Source organism: Halichoeres trimaculatus, unplaced genomic scaffold (assembly GCF_033239565.1).
Source record: "Halichoeres trimaculatus isolate MK-OKI-2021-1 unplaced genomic scaffold, fHalTri1.1 fHalTri1_scaffold_18, whole genome shotgun sequence".
NCBI lineage: Eukaryota > Metazoa > Chordata > Actinopteri > Labriformes > Labridae > Halichoeres > Halichoeres trimaculatus.
The window spans coordinates 10717440-10730650 of NW_027437196.1; the positions used below are offsets into that span (position 1 = coordinate 10717440).

The following is a 13211-nucleotide window of genomic DNA, read 5'->3' on the forward strand; positions in this document are numbered from 1 at the left end:
TTGATCATGTGAATAATAGATTTTCTCAAATATTCTTGACAAAAAAAATAAATGAATAAAAATAAGACCCTTAAGCATTTTGCATCATAAGTAGCGTAATTCTAGCACACTGTTCTCGAGTCTGAGCTCTCTGCTTCACATCCAGCTGTTCATGTTGCATTTTTAACCACATATGGTTTGATGCAGCATCAGGCAGCCCACCTCCGCGGAGCATGCAGAATTAAGACCACCGCAATCTGCCAGAAGCCATTAGTCGACCACAAATGGATCTTACTTAGCCTTTTCAATCAATTGATTGTTTGTGACTAGAGCACTGGCAGTTCCTGGAGGTTATCAACGGGTCAGCAGGAAAGGGAAGCAGAGGTAGCCACAGTTCAGTGGTAAATGTTAAAGCGGCGCACGGAGCAGGGTTATACAGCACACTTTTGGGTGTTTTTGTGGTATCCTGTTTGAGACTGTACACCATTTTATCCAGTATTTATTTCCTTTTTAATGAAGTCGCAGGGATTTTAGATCAAAGGTGTCATTTTGTGGGAAGAGAAAATGGATCTTCTGCTGGAGGATAAGCTGACTTTTATTAATCTGGTCTTCCAGCAGTCAGATTTGTTTCCCAGCATTGTGCGCCTGCACCACACACTCTGGATCTGTTCCAGCTACATTAAACAAGCAGCTTTCTGAATATAGTACAGCCCTGTAACTGCTCTAACATGAGAACAGATCTGTTTTTCCACATGTCTTCGTGGAATTGCATGCTGTCTAAAATGTCATGGCGGTAATCTAGGACAGGAAAATAGCAATGAAAGAGAGAGAGGAGGCAGCAGCCGCCAGCTGGCTAACTTCAGGGCACAGAGCTGGAGTCACGCCTACATGATGAGCTGCATTATGGTGTTACTGGAGGGAGAAATAAGCTTGGATCATATACCTCCCTTCACAGCAGGAATGCTTATACGTTCCACTTTATGTTTACTCATGTATTGGCGCTTAAGGACACTGTACTTTGTAGCTTTCTGGAACTGGGTGCTCAAAAATCGATCCCTGAATCAATCTGAGCAGCTGGAAAATAACGAGGAGGTGCAAAAGGATAATTTTTAGACGTGTGCAGCACCTCCTAATTATGTCCTCCACTGTAATTTCTAGTTTCCATAGGAACAGAGACAACAAAATCAATTAGGGTGCCTATGTTGGTCTGCAGGAGATCATGGTGTTAAAATAAAATCGAGCCATTAGAGGCAGAATTCTGTGGTGAGGAAGTTCACTTGATTTAAATGGTGTGATCGAAAACTACACTTTTATAATTCACACAGTCTGGAAATACCAGAAAGATTAATTTAGATGTCAGGAAGTTTTCATGTAAATTCGGAGGCGTTAATTAACTTCTTCACCTTCGATTCAACTGTGGCTCTTTCCGCATAATGAAGCCTTATTCATGGAGGTCAAGTGCATGCTGGGAACACAATGTACTCAGAGGGAATTAGTTGTCGTAATGAGTGAGGCAAGCCTTTCCTTCCGTGTGTCTTTGTGTGCTGTGCATGTTTGTGCGACACATATGTCTGCAAGGCAAACATTGTCAGAGGACGCTGGGATGTGTGGAAACTCGCCATCAGAGCTCTAGATCTGCCCACACACGACGCAAACAAACACAGCTCCAGACTCATGCATGTATGTAATATCTGAGTGCATTGATGTTTGGTTTCATCAGATGAGATAAGTGAATGCTTTGCTTTCGCAGACCCCCCTGAGCATTTTGCTCTCCATCTATCATCGTAACTGCAGTCACAGGTGGAAGCAGAGGGCCGGACCCACCTGCCACTCTCTGTTTACCTCCAGCTAGGTAAATAAAGTCTTCATTTCATGTGTTGGCTTTAAAACACAGACAGCTTCTGCGTCCACTCGTCCCTACTGACTCTGAAGTCTGTATTAAGCTATCTCCAAACTCAACGCCTGCCAGTTCATGCAATGACTTCAATTATGACAGATTGTTAATGCCATCAACCGATAGCCATCCACGTCAAGCCCTAATAGGAATTTAATGACTTGGATAACAAATGGTCCTTGGTTCATGCTGCATTAGTATCATGGATTGCAGCTTGAATGAGAAAGTTCTCCACAGCGTGTATTTTAAAGCAGGAGGAAGAGGAAGGTGAGGCTTTCACACAGCAGGAGGAAGGCAGAGCCATCTTCAGCAGCCCTTCCTCCCCGCTCTGCAAAGTAATTACAAAAAAAGGGAAATCTCAAGAGGGAGTGCTTTGTGTGTGTGTGTGTGTGTGTGTGTGTGTGTGTGTGTGTGTGTGTGTGTGTGTGTGTGTGTGTGTGTGTGTGTGCAGCTCAGCTGTTGTTACAGAATGTGGATCTGGCTTAACCTGATAACAGCACATTTTCACTTTCATGCAGTGCATATTCCACACACACACACACACACACACACACACACACACACACACACACACACACACACACACACACACACACACACACACACACACACACACACACACACACACACACACACACACACTTTTCCACTCTGGTTTTTTTTGCACATTGTCTTCATCGGCTCTCTCTGTATTTTGTGTCCCCCTTCAATTTTCACCCTCTACCTCCTGTGGTTGAATATTTTAACACTCAGTGTGTTTGTGTGTGTGTGTGATGGGTACACAACAGCCACAGCACAGAGGCTGGCTGGGGAGGAAATGCTAACCCGGTCAGGCTCTGGGTGTTTACATAAGAATAAATGGCTGACGAAAGCACAAACATTAGTCATCAAGGTTTCTGAAATGCTGTTCCTCGTGTATTTTACTTTTTGTTTGTGTAAATATTTGAAGTCTCAGTTTTTGGGTCAGAGAAGAAATCAGTTCACTGAACATCAATTATCTTTCACATTAAAATGGTAAACAATCCCTATTTTTCACTTTTATTTTTATTGTTATATTTACTGTATTTTAATGTTATATCTGCAGTAACTTACTGACAAAGGCCTTTTCCGTGTATTATTGTAAACAGCAAAAGGTTTTTTAGGGAGAAAAAAAAAAAAAAACCACAGTACTGATTTTAAATGGAGGATATCCTTAAACGCATGTAAATACTTCAATAAATTTGTAAATTTACTGCAACAGTTTGAATGTGCAGGTGCACAACTATAATATCCTGATAAGAAACCCTCAACATAATGTATGTCTTGATCTTTAGAATAAAAGGACTTTAAAAATGCCATATATATATATATATATATATATATATATATATATATATATATATATATATATATATATATATATATATATATATATATATATATATATATATTATATGAGTATATTATATATCACGTTTGTCTGGAGATCCTACATGTAACCATGGCTGTATTGTTTACATGTGAAATCAGCTGTTGGCAACCTGTAGCATGTCAATGCTAACTGGTGCAAGGCCTGATGTTTCCCCACAAGGTGAGGAGAAGGAGGTGAGGATGACATGCTGGTTCTCAGGTGTGAGCTAAGAAGTTACGACATCGACATGTTCTTCCATCCATAGTTATTGGGAACGTAAGATCTACCTTCAATAAGATGGACGAGCTAGCTGTGCTAACCCAACAACAGAGGGAATACCAGAGGGCAGAGTAGCATCATGCTATTCACAGACATGGCTAAAGGAGCAAAAACCAGACATCAACGCCACATTGGAAGAGCTTCACCTGCTGTGAGCAGACAGGATATAGGAGACAGAGACTGAACAGACTGCTGAAGAAGCTCAGTCCTGGACCCTGTGGAGGTGGAGGCTGGCTGAACTGGAGAATGATGGACAAGCTGTCATCATCTATCTTGTTGTCCTTTTTGCACTTTCTTACATTTGTATTGATTGCAGCTGTGACTCCTGAATTTCCTCTAGAGTATAAATAGTGTTTTCTACTCTATATTATTCTTTTCTATTCTATTCTATTCTATTCCACCTGCAGCTACAACCAGCCACCAGGAGGAGTTCTCTTAGTTTTGGTTTGACTGCAGAGGAGCTGTTGCACTGGCGTGTTTTTTTGGTCTGTGGGCCAGAAGGACACATTCTAATCTGCCATTGCTCACATTGATGAAGTAAGTTAAACCATCTGCTGAATACCAAGAAATGCATATTTTATGAATGGAACTAACCACTTTAAGAGGTCAAGATAATTTTTAATTTTGATTTGCAAAGAGAGTGGAAAAAACACATTTTTCACAACCCCTAACCCATCTGCATCCCTCCACTGAATCATTTCCTCGCGTGTTTTATCTGCATATAATCCTCCTCTCAGCAGGCTCTCTGACATCTTGCCTCCATTTTCTTCTGAAAAGCTGACACAGTTCATTCCCTCCCTGCCTCATACTGACAGTGCCACCCAGCAGTAATACACCTCTCCAGGGCTGCGAGGTAGATCAGTGCATTTCTGGCTTGACACGAACTGAACCGTGCACCTGCTGCAGTTTTTTTTTTCATTTTCAAATTCTGGCTGATCTGTTTTGTAACACACACATCAGTGCACACATGCTGAGCAGAGCCACAGATGATTGAAGGAGCTACAATTGGAAATAGGAGTGGGTGCTGTTTGTGTAAGTGGGTAATAAATGAAATGACTGCTTGTGTTCATCAGCACTGGAAAAAATAATGTTTGAAAACAACAGAAAGCCCCAGTGTTACCTAACAGGGACTGAAACTTCTATATGACAAAACTTCTCCCCAGTGTTTCTGTCAGTCAAAATAATCCTGAAAATCTCAGATTTCATGCTTTCATAGACCCTTCAGTGCAAAGCGTGCTATATCGTGTGCGAGTTCATATATGTTGAGTGAGGAGGGTCAAAGCCTGGCATGCATTGCCCTGTGGGGGACATGGTTAACTGGTAAATGAGGTTAACATGAAGAGACAGCTCCCTATCGGCTCAAAACGGAGCCTCTGTAGTTGTGAGGACGTCGTGATAAATATGTCAGGGACAAATAAAAACAGCAGAGAAGGTGCTGAGGTGTGTTTCTTCTCTAATCTTCTCATACTCAAAGTGAGAGACTGCGCTCAACCGTTGACAATGATCTGTCAGGAAAGGGGAAAAAACAGAGAAAAGTGGGAGCTTTCTGTGTACAGTATATGTTCTCAGCTGCCAAAACAACTCATCTTAACTCAGGTGGAGAAATCCGCAGCCTTCCAAGAAATGTCACAAGGAATATTTGTTTTATTTTGAAGGGATTCCCTCAGGACAAAACCGCAGTAAAAGCTTTGCTCCTGAGCTATTTGGATAAGAAATGTTGAAATCATCAACAAAGAAAAAAATAAAAAATAGCTCATGGCAAAATATCAAATTAATTTCCTCCCATGATAAGAAGACAGTTAATGAAAACAGTAAGTCATGAAGATATACTGTAATAACAAAGCCATCTGGTTTTATGCAGGAGAAATGAAATGACATGTTTTTCTCTCCAGGAGATTGGACGCTGAAAAAGCAGATGGATGCAGATTCGACTTCAGCAGGGTCATCCTGACAGCAGAACAATGTGTGCTGTCTGCTGTGTCCAGCTCCTCACCCCTGCTGTATGGCAATTAGTGCAGGAAATAAAGCAGGGCACTCTCACTTAACCTCCTTAGCTGCTGCTGCTTCATTTCTATTCCCTTATCTATTGTTGTGTAACCACCGGGTACCCTGCAAAAACTGAGGGAGAGGAAAAAGTAACCTTTACCTTTACCTTTTCAAAAGTTAAATGCGTTAATCAGTGAAAATCCAAATGATTTACACATTATGTCCAATACCTCAACTTCTATTAAAGGTCCCATATTCTGCTCCTTTACTGCAGTTTAATATGGATCATTGGTGTCATGTTTTGGTCCAAAAAGTCAATAAATCAAGCACAGCAGCATTGTTTCCAGGCTCTCATAGCCCCTCTGTTCAGAACGCTCTGGTTTAGTGGGCGTGGCCTTCATATGTAAATGAGCCACCGCTGATACCGCCCCGCTCTTCTGCGTCACTGAGAGCAGCGCCACGAGCTCAGAGTGCACAATGTTTAGAAAACACCAAAGCTCGTTTCCCGCAACATGACAGGCTAAAACAACAGGCTAACCGCAGCTAAAGTTAGCATCCTGAAGCTAACACAGAGACAGGAGGGACACTGAGGAAAAGCTCTTACCTCTGCTCCACAGCACACAGCATTTAAAATACTCACATTTCCAGGGTCCCAGGTTTGTTGGTGGATGGTTGGTAATGCGCCTGGATTCAGGACCAGTCTATTCGCTAGCCCTCTGTTGTACTCTCCAAAGTTGGAAAAGCAGTCGGCCGTGAAGTGACTAGCACACACGCTGTCATCATCTATCTCGTTATGGACTTTTTTGCACTTTCTATACACTTTCTTACTTTTGTTTTCTTGATTACTGCTGTGACTTCTCCTGAATTTCCCCTCAGGGATGAATAAAGTATTTTCTATTCTATTCTATTCTATTCTATTCTATTCTATTCTATTCTATAAGGGTTATTATAGTGCTAGGGTTTGGGTTGGGGCTAATATAGGGTAAAGATTAGGTTCATTTCAGGGTTGGGTTTTTATATGGTTAAAGTGATATTCTGGGATATAACAAGTTGGGTCCTATCACAAGGTTTAGGGCAGAAATTACCCCTACAGCAGTGTTTTTGTGCAGCAGAAGCCCAGAGCGCTCGCACCAAACACCCCCTCCCTGCTCCTCTGCCGGTTTCCTCTTCACTCAGACAAGGCCATATTTTACTTGACCAAAAACACAAATAAACGGACTCCCACCAAAAAAATCTGATATCGGTCTGCATTCACGCTTCATTTAGAGAATTTTCAGCGCGTTACTTTCACACAAAAACACCGCTAAATAAGGCTCTAGTTCTCATCGTGTCTCTTCGTCCTGGCAGACTACCTGCAATTGTTTATATCTGGCGCCCAGACTGATACACTAAGCGGCGAGCGCCTCGTAGCCAGCTGTGGCTCTGCAGCGGAGGTAGCGCCGTTTTACGACACGATGAGAACTAGAGCCTTATTTAGCGGTGTTTTTGTGTGAAAGTAACACGCTGAAAATTCTCTGAATAAAGCGTGAATGCAGACCGATATCAGATTTTTTCGGTGGGAGTCTGTTTATTTGTGTTTTTGGTCAAGTAAAATATGGCCCCGTCTGAGTGCAGAGGAAACCAGCAGAGGAGCAGGGAGGGGGTGTTTGGTGCGAGCGCTCTGGGCTTCTGCTGCACAAAATCACTGCTGTAGCGGTAATTTCTGCCCTAAACCTTGTGATAGGACCCAACTTGTTCCATCCCGGAGTATCACTTTAAGGTTGGGGTCTGGGTAAGTTTAGAGGATAACCTTAACCTTTAACCTCTTGATTGATTAACACTTTCATCTTAGGTTAGACCATTTTTTTCCCTTTCTTTTGCCATTATGAGGTCTACACCAGTGGTTTTAACAAATCTCAATAACCACTGGATTGGTTGCCAAAAACGTTTTCCTCATAATCATGTCCTCTTGTGGATACAGCCCTGTAGCTTCGGTCAATATGCAGCCTTTCATCTGTGGCTTGTATCAGTCTTAATCAATCCTGGAATCAATCACACCACCCAAGAGAGCAGGAGAAGATTTTCTTTCTCATTGTTTTTTAGGGCTTATACTTTACGAATAAGCCCTGAAAATTATAAAGTCTGTGAGCCGTAGCTTTCTTTTAAGATGGCTCATGAAACATGCATTCAACATTTACAGGAAAAATCCTGCTTCTGGATTATAAACCTGAATTCTGCTTCATGCGCCGTATACGAGGACATTGAGCACATGTAGCTCAGGGCACATACATTACCCCCCCCCCCTTGTTATGAACATGGAAACATGCTGATGTTAGCATTTCGCTAAAAGCATCGCTTCAGCTTCTCAGTTTCCATTAAGAAATACTCCTAGAGCATATTTTAATGCTCAACTTGTAGCTACCACAGAAGACAGAAGCAGCTTGTGAGTAAATTCAGATTCCCCAGAGTTAGAGCCAGCCCCGACGCATGAATGAATGTAATTACAGCTTGTATTACATTGGTGGTATAACACAGATTACTGAGATTATTCACAGGCTCCATGTGCGCAGAACACAGTGTGAAACTTGTATGCCAATAGAGCTTCCAGCACTTCTAAATATAGGGTATCTTACACCAAGAAATGTGTGAACTGGGAAAGAAAGTGACAGAAACTGAAGAGAGAGAAGTCTGAGAGTCTTGTGGAGCAAGAAATGTTGGATTTCTCACTTACATGCTATAGATGTATCAGCTGATTGCCACATTGATTTTCACTCCCCAATCAGCCAATGAAAAGAAGCTGCAGCTCTTTGTGATGCTGTGTGGCTGACATCAAGCCTTATCTCATCTCTGTACCTTTTTCCACCCTCTTTCATCCATCCATCCATCCATCCACACCCCCCCTTTCCTCTCTCAGTAGCTATTCTATCTCACAATTTGTCATGCTGCAACGACACGCTGAGGCAACGGGCACTATGCTGGTGCCTGTGAGCCGAGCCTCTCAGGGGTTGAGATAAAGCTAAGCTGACAAGAGGGTTCGTCTGCGTCACAGTGTCCTTTGGAGCAGCCTCAGAAAAGGGAGAAAAGGAAGAAAGGCGAGGCGAGGCATGTTACGTCCAGAGGTGGCCCCCCCTCCCTCCCTTTTACACTTCACCTCTTGGCTCCTCCTTTGCCTCTGCCTCGGGGGCTGTTTCTTCAAATAATGCTGCCCTCATGTTGCAAAGCAAACACAGAGGCATGCAAAACAATCCCACCCTGAGGTTACATGGAAAAAATCACGACAACTACCAATCAATTTTTATGTTACTACGTTGGAGGAACTTAAACCTGATGAATATCTTCACAGGAACGACCAAAGACGTACCCATCCCTCATTTAACACACACAGACACACACACAGTCTCTCAGGTGTGTCACAGCCCCTCTCACTCTGTAGTGTATACTCACAAATCCATCTCCCTCTCGTCTTTCTACCCCCACAGTCTTCCCTCTCGAGCCCATCCCCCCTCCAACCGTGGAGTGGAGGGCCCTGGTTAATTATTGAGGTATATTCCCTCTCAGTCACTGGAGCTTCCCCAACATCTCTCCTCTTCTCCTCTTCTCTGGGTATCATCACCATCATATCTAAAAACAGCTATTTCTAGGTTTTGAATATTTGATGCGCCCTACTTCCTTCTCTGTTTGCGAAGGGCTTTTCCAGCACGGGCGCAGGATATGCAGCATTAAATATGCAGATACAGAGGCATCAGTGTCGTTAACTTTCTCTCATTAACGGCTTCTCTTGTTCGGTTAAATTAATCAAACAAACCCACAGACTCGTTCTGAACACTTCATAGAGAATATTCATGTCGTGATGAATCATACAGAGAGCTTTCATGTTTTAATATATTCATTTAGTATAAGACAACAGGCCCAATTTGGATTAAATGTTGAATTTGGAGAGGAGTAATGAGGTGATGTGTTTCATAATGAGGTGTTTGCTGACACCTGCTGTCTCAACGCAAGAAGTTCTGGTTCAACATTGTGAAATATACAAGTACAAGTCACTGGCAATTAAATTAGGTACTAGAGTTGCTAAATTCAAGGAATTTTCAAAGTTGGAGACTTTTCATGAGAATTCTAGAAAAAAAACGTGAATTAACGAGAATTTTCTGGAATTTATACTAGTTTTTCTCAATTGCTTTGGTTCATTTCTCAGATCAGAATTGAAATTCTCAAAACTACTTGTTCAATCTTCAAATCAGTGTCACTTTTGCACATCAAAAAAGCAGTTTCTCATATTTTTTAACAAGTTGCAAATGTTTTGGGATACCTATGCAAATGATGATGCATAATTCTCTGCTGTTTCCTACATTATCAACTATTTAAAGGTGCCGTAGGCAGGATTGCCCAGGTAAGATGGCGATTTGAAAACTGGCACAGCAAATGTTACCCATGCAAAAAATGCACAGCAGCAAATTTGTCCAGAACATATTCTTTTGTAAACATTTGAACACTTTTTTATCCAACACTTAAACCAACATTAATGTAATTAACATGTACATTAAAATACAGAACAGAAAGGAACTAGAGAGCACTTTCACACGTTTTGCTCATTGGCACCAACAGAGGAATGAACTTGAAATGAGTCCATTTAAAGTGAAACGTAAGGCAAAGAGGCTGAAATGGTTAGTTGCCTGAGATTAAATGGAAAAAGACATCTTTTTGCAAACATCCCATGAAAAAAAAACCCAAAACCATCAAATAAAAAAAAGTGCAAAAATAAAAACTTCATGATGGATTTTCTTCCAACACTGTTTGACTCATCATTCAGTCATAGGCGCGAATCCCGGGGGGGACGCAGGGGTCATGTCCCCCCCTTCCATCAAGTTGCCCCCCCCCCTAAAAAATCCAGTTATAATTAATTTTCTAATAGTAACGTTTCTTTTTTCAATGGTGTAATACAAGTGATGCTACTTAAAACACAATGATTGACGAGTTTAACTATTGAAAGATCACACACACACACACCCCTCCCCGCGCGATCCTCGCAGTGGTTTGATCCAATCTGCACGTATGCTGCAGCCGCGCGCACACACGCACACAAATAAACTCATACAGACAGAGCGGAGGGTCGCGGTCAAGTAAGTAGTTTTCACTGAAAGACTTATCAATCATAACTTCACTTGTTAAACAGACACACAGAGAAAATGAAAAGCAAATGTCAACTCCTTTTTCCAGGTCTGACAGTATGCTTTAAAAAAAAAAGGCGCTGATTAAGCCTTCCATCCGATGTGGTGCGCACACACAGACACAGACTACAGAGCGCCAAGGATCGCGATTAAGTGCATTAAAACACTGAACAATTTATAAGTTAATTATCACACCGTTTGTTGCTGGCTGGCAAACAGCCTCTCCTCTATGATGCAAAGAAGGCTGTGACAGATAAGACAGACAGGTGACATGCTGACATCCTTGTCCTCTCATTTATGACACAAATATTAAAACTATTTAAGATGCCTCTAGTGAGACAGAGGCATCTCTAGTGAGATTTATGAATTCATAGATGAAGCCATTATTTATTAAAGTCTTATGTTCTATTCTAGATTTATTGATTTAAAAAATAAAGTAGTTATGACTTTGACTTAGATCTTGAAAAGATACAGTTTCTAATTCCATTCTGGCTGTTAATTTACACCCCTTATTGTCCTCTAATTAAGATCAACACTTTTTTCATTAATTTGGATATAAAATACTAATTATTGAGTTCATAGTGTTGTGGATGTGTTGCTTCCACATTCCTGCCAAAACACTTTTTCATGAACTAAAGGAAAATTAAATCTAGGCTGATTATCCATAGTTGGGACTAGTCACTGTTTAATATCACAATATGAAATAACACAGCAAAAATTATAGCATTTATTTTTATGTCCCCCCCCCTAGGAATCAGTCTCTGAAATTTTACTGTTTATTGTCCCCCCCAACAATGAAACGGGATTTTCGCCCCTGCATTCAGTGATAAATGCAGCAAAGGACAAACTATGAGCTCACCATTGGCTTTTAGTGCAAATTAGGACAACCTGTAGCAGCAGCTAACACTGGGCTAAGGCTTCATCCTGCTTTACATGCAATAGCTTTCATATGCTGCAGCACGGCTCTGCTCTTACCTCTGTGTCTCTGCGGTCTCCGGCGCCTCCTCTGTGCTGCTCAGAAACAGTACCCTGTGCCGCCGGGGTGCTCGAGTCACTCAGGCTCTCCGTGGCAACTTCGAGGCCTGCGAGGCTGTTTGCTGTTTCTGTGCTTGGAGGAGTGGTAGTGATCGTGTCACTTTCACCTTCCTGCTTGGCCTCCTGGGTCTGTGGCTGTTCTCCTTTTTCTTCTGCTGCTTTTTTTTGGAGACGGAGGTCTTTGGTCAACAGATGACGTATCTGTGAACAAAGGATAAAAAATATAAATGAAATTGAATTTGAAATTTAAAATCAGGATGGTTTTAAACATTAAAAAATTCTTTGATTATCTGGAAAAAGAATAAAAGCATTCCGCAAAAAATGGGATTAGCTAAACCCAGGCATGTGTACTGTGTCATGGAAAGTAGTTTCCACAGCTTTGGTCGTCTTTCTAAGCAGAATGACATCAAACTTGTGAAAAACTTGCACAAAGGTGCTTGATCCCACTGCTTTTAGAAGCTATAGTGCTCCTCGAGGTGCTTACCCGGGTTACTCTGATCACAAGAGTCACCATCGAGAAACACAAGTTTCTGACCAGTGCACAACATACCAGAAGCGGAGACTCAGGATTTTTCAGTCGTGGCTTTAAAGTGATACTCCGGGATGGAACAAGTTGGGTCCTATCACAAGGTTTAGGGCAGAAATTACCCCTACAGCAGTGTTTTTGTGCAGCAGAAGCCCAGGGCGCTCACACCAAACACCCCCTCCCTGCTCCTCTGCCGGTTTCCTCTGCACTCAGACGGGGCCATATTTTACTTGACCAAAAACACAAATAAACGGACTCCCACCGAAAAAATCTGATATGGGTCTGCATTCACGCTTTATTTAGAGAATTTTCAGTGCGTTACTTTCACACAAAAACACTGCTAAATAAGGCTCTAGTTCTCATCGTGCCTTAAAATGGCGCTACCTCCCCTGCAGAGCCACAGCTGGCTACGAGGCGCTCGCCGCTTAGTGTATCAGTCCACGCGTGCGGCGTGCCAGATATAAACAAACGCAGGTAGTCTGCCAGAACAAAGAGACACGATGAGAACGTGTGAAAGTAACGCACTGAAAATTCTCTAAATAAAGCATGAATGCTGATATCAGATTTTTTCGGTGGGAGTCCGTTTATTTGTGTTTTTGGTCAAGTAAAATATGGCCCCGTCTGAGTGCAGAGGAAACCGGCAGAGGAGCAGGGAGGGGGTCTTTGGTGTGTGCGCCCTGGGCTTCTGCTGCACAAAAACACTGCTGTAGGGGTAATTTCTGCCCTAAACCTTGTGATAGGACCCAACTTGTTCCATCCCGGACTATCACTTTAAAGCCACGTCTGAAAATCTGGAGTCTCTGCTTCCGGTATGTTGGAAATATCTGCAATTCACGGAGGACAAATGTCTTTTCTAATCAGCATTGAGAGACAGAGTGTGTGAGCACACGTTTCCATCTTAAATTAGACTTGGTTACCTAAGTCTACAGCTTGCTGTGTGGGTGAGGCTTCACTTGAAATCCACACAGCTTCTTT

At 42.1% G+C, this 13211-nt stretch overlaps 1 protein-coding gene across 1 annotated transcript in view; it reads right to left on the reverse strand.

Annotated features, from left to right (window-relative positions):
* slc35g2b (solute carrier family 35 member G2b) overlaps window positions 1–11889 on the reverse strand; it is a 48595-nt gene extending 36706 nt beyond the window's left edge. The window contains exon 1 of the mRNA XM_074692955.1: window positions 11651–11889. The gene's annotated coding sequence lies outside the window, so the exon portion shown is untranslated. The remainder of the gene's footprint in view (window positions 1–11650) is intronic.
* Between the last annotated feature and the right edge of the window lie 1322 nt (window positions 11890–13211).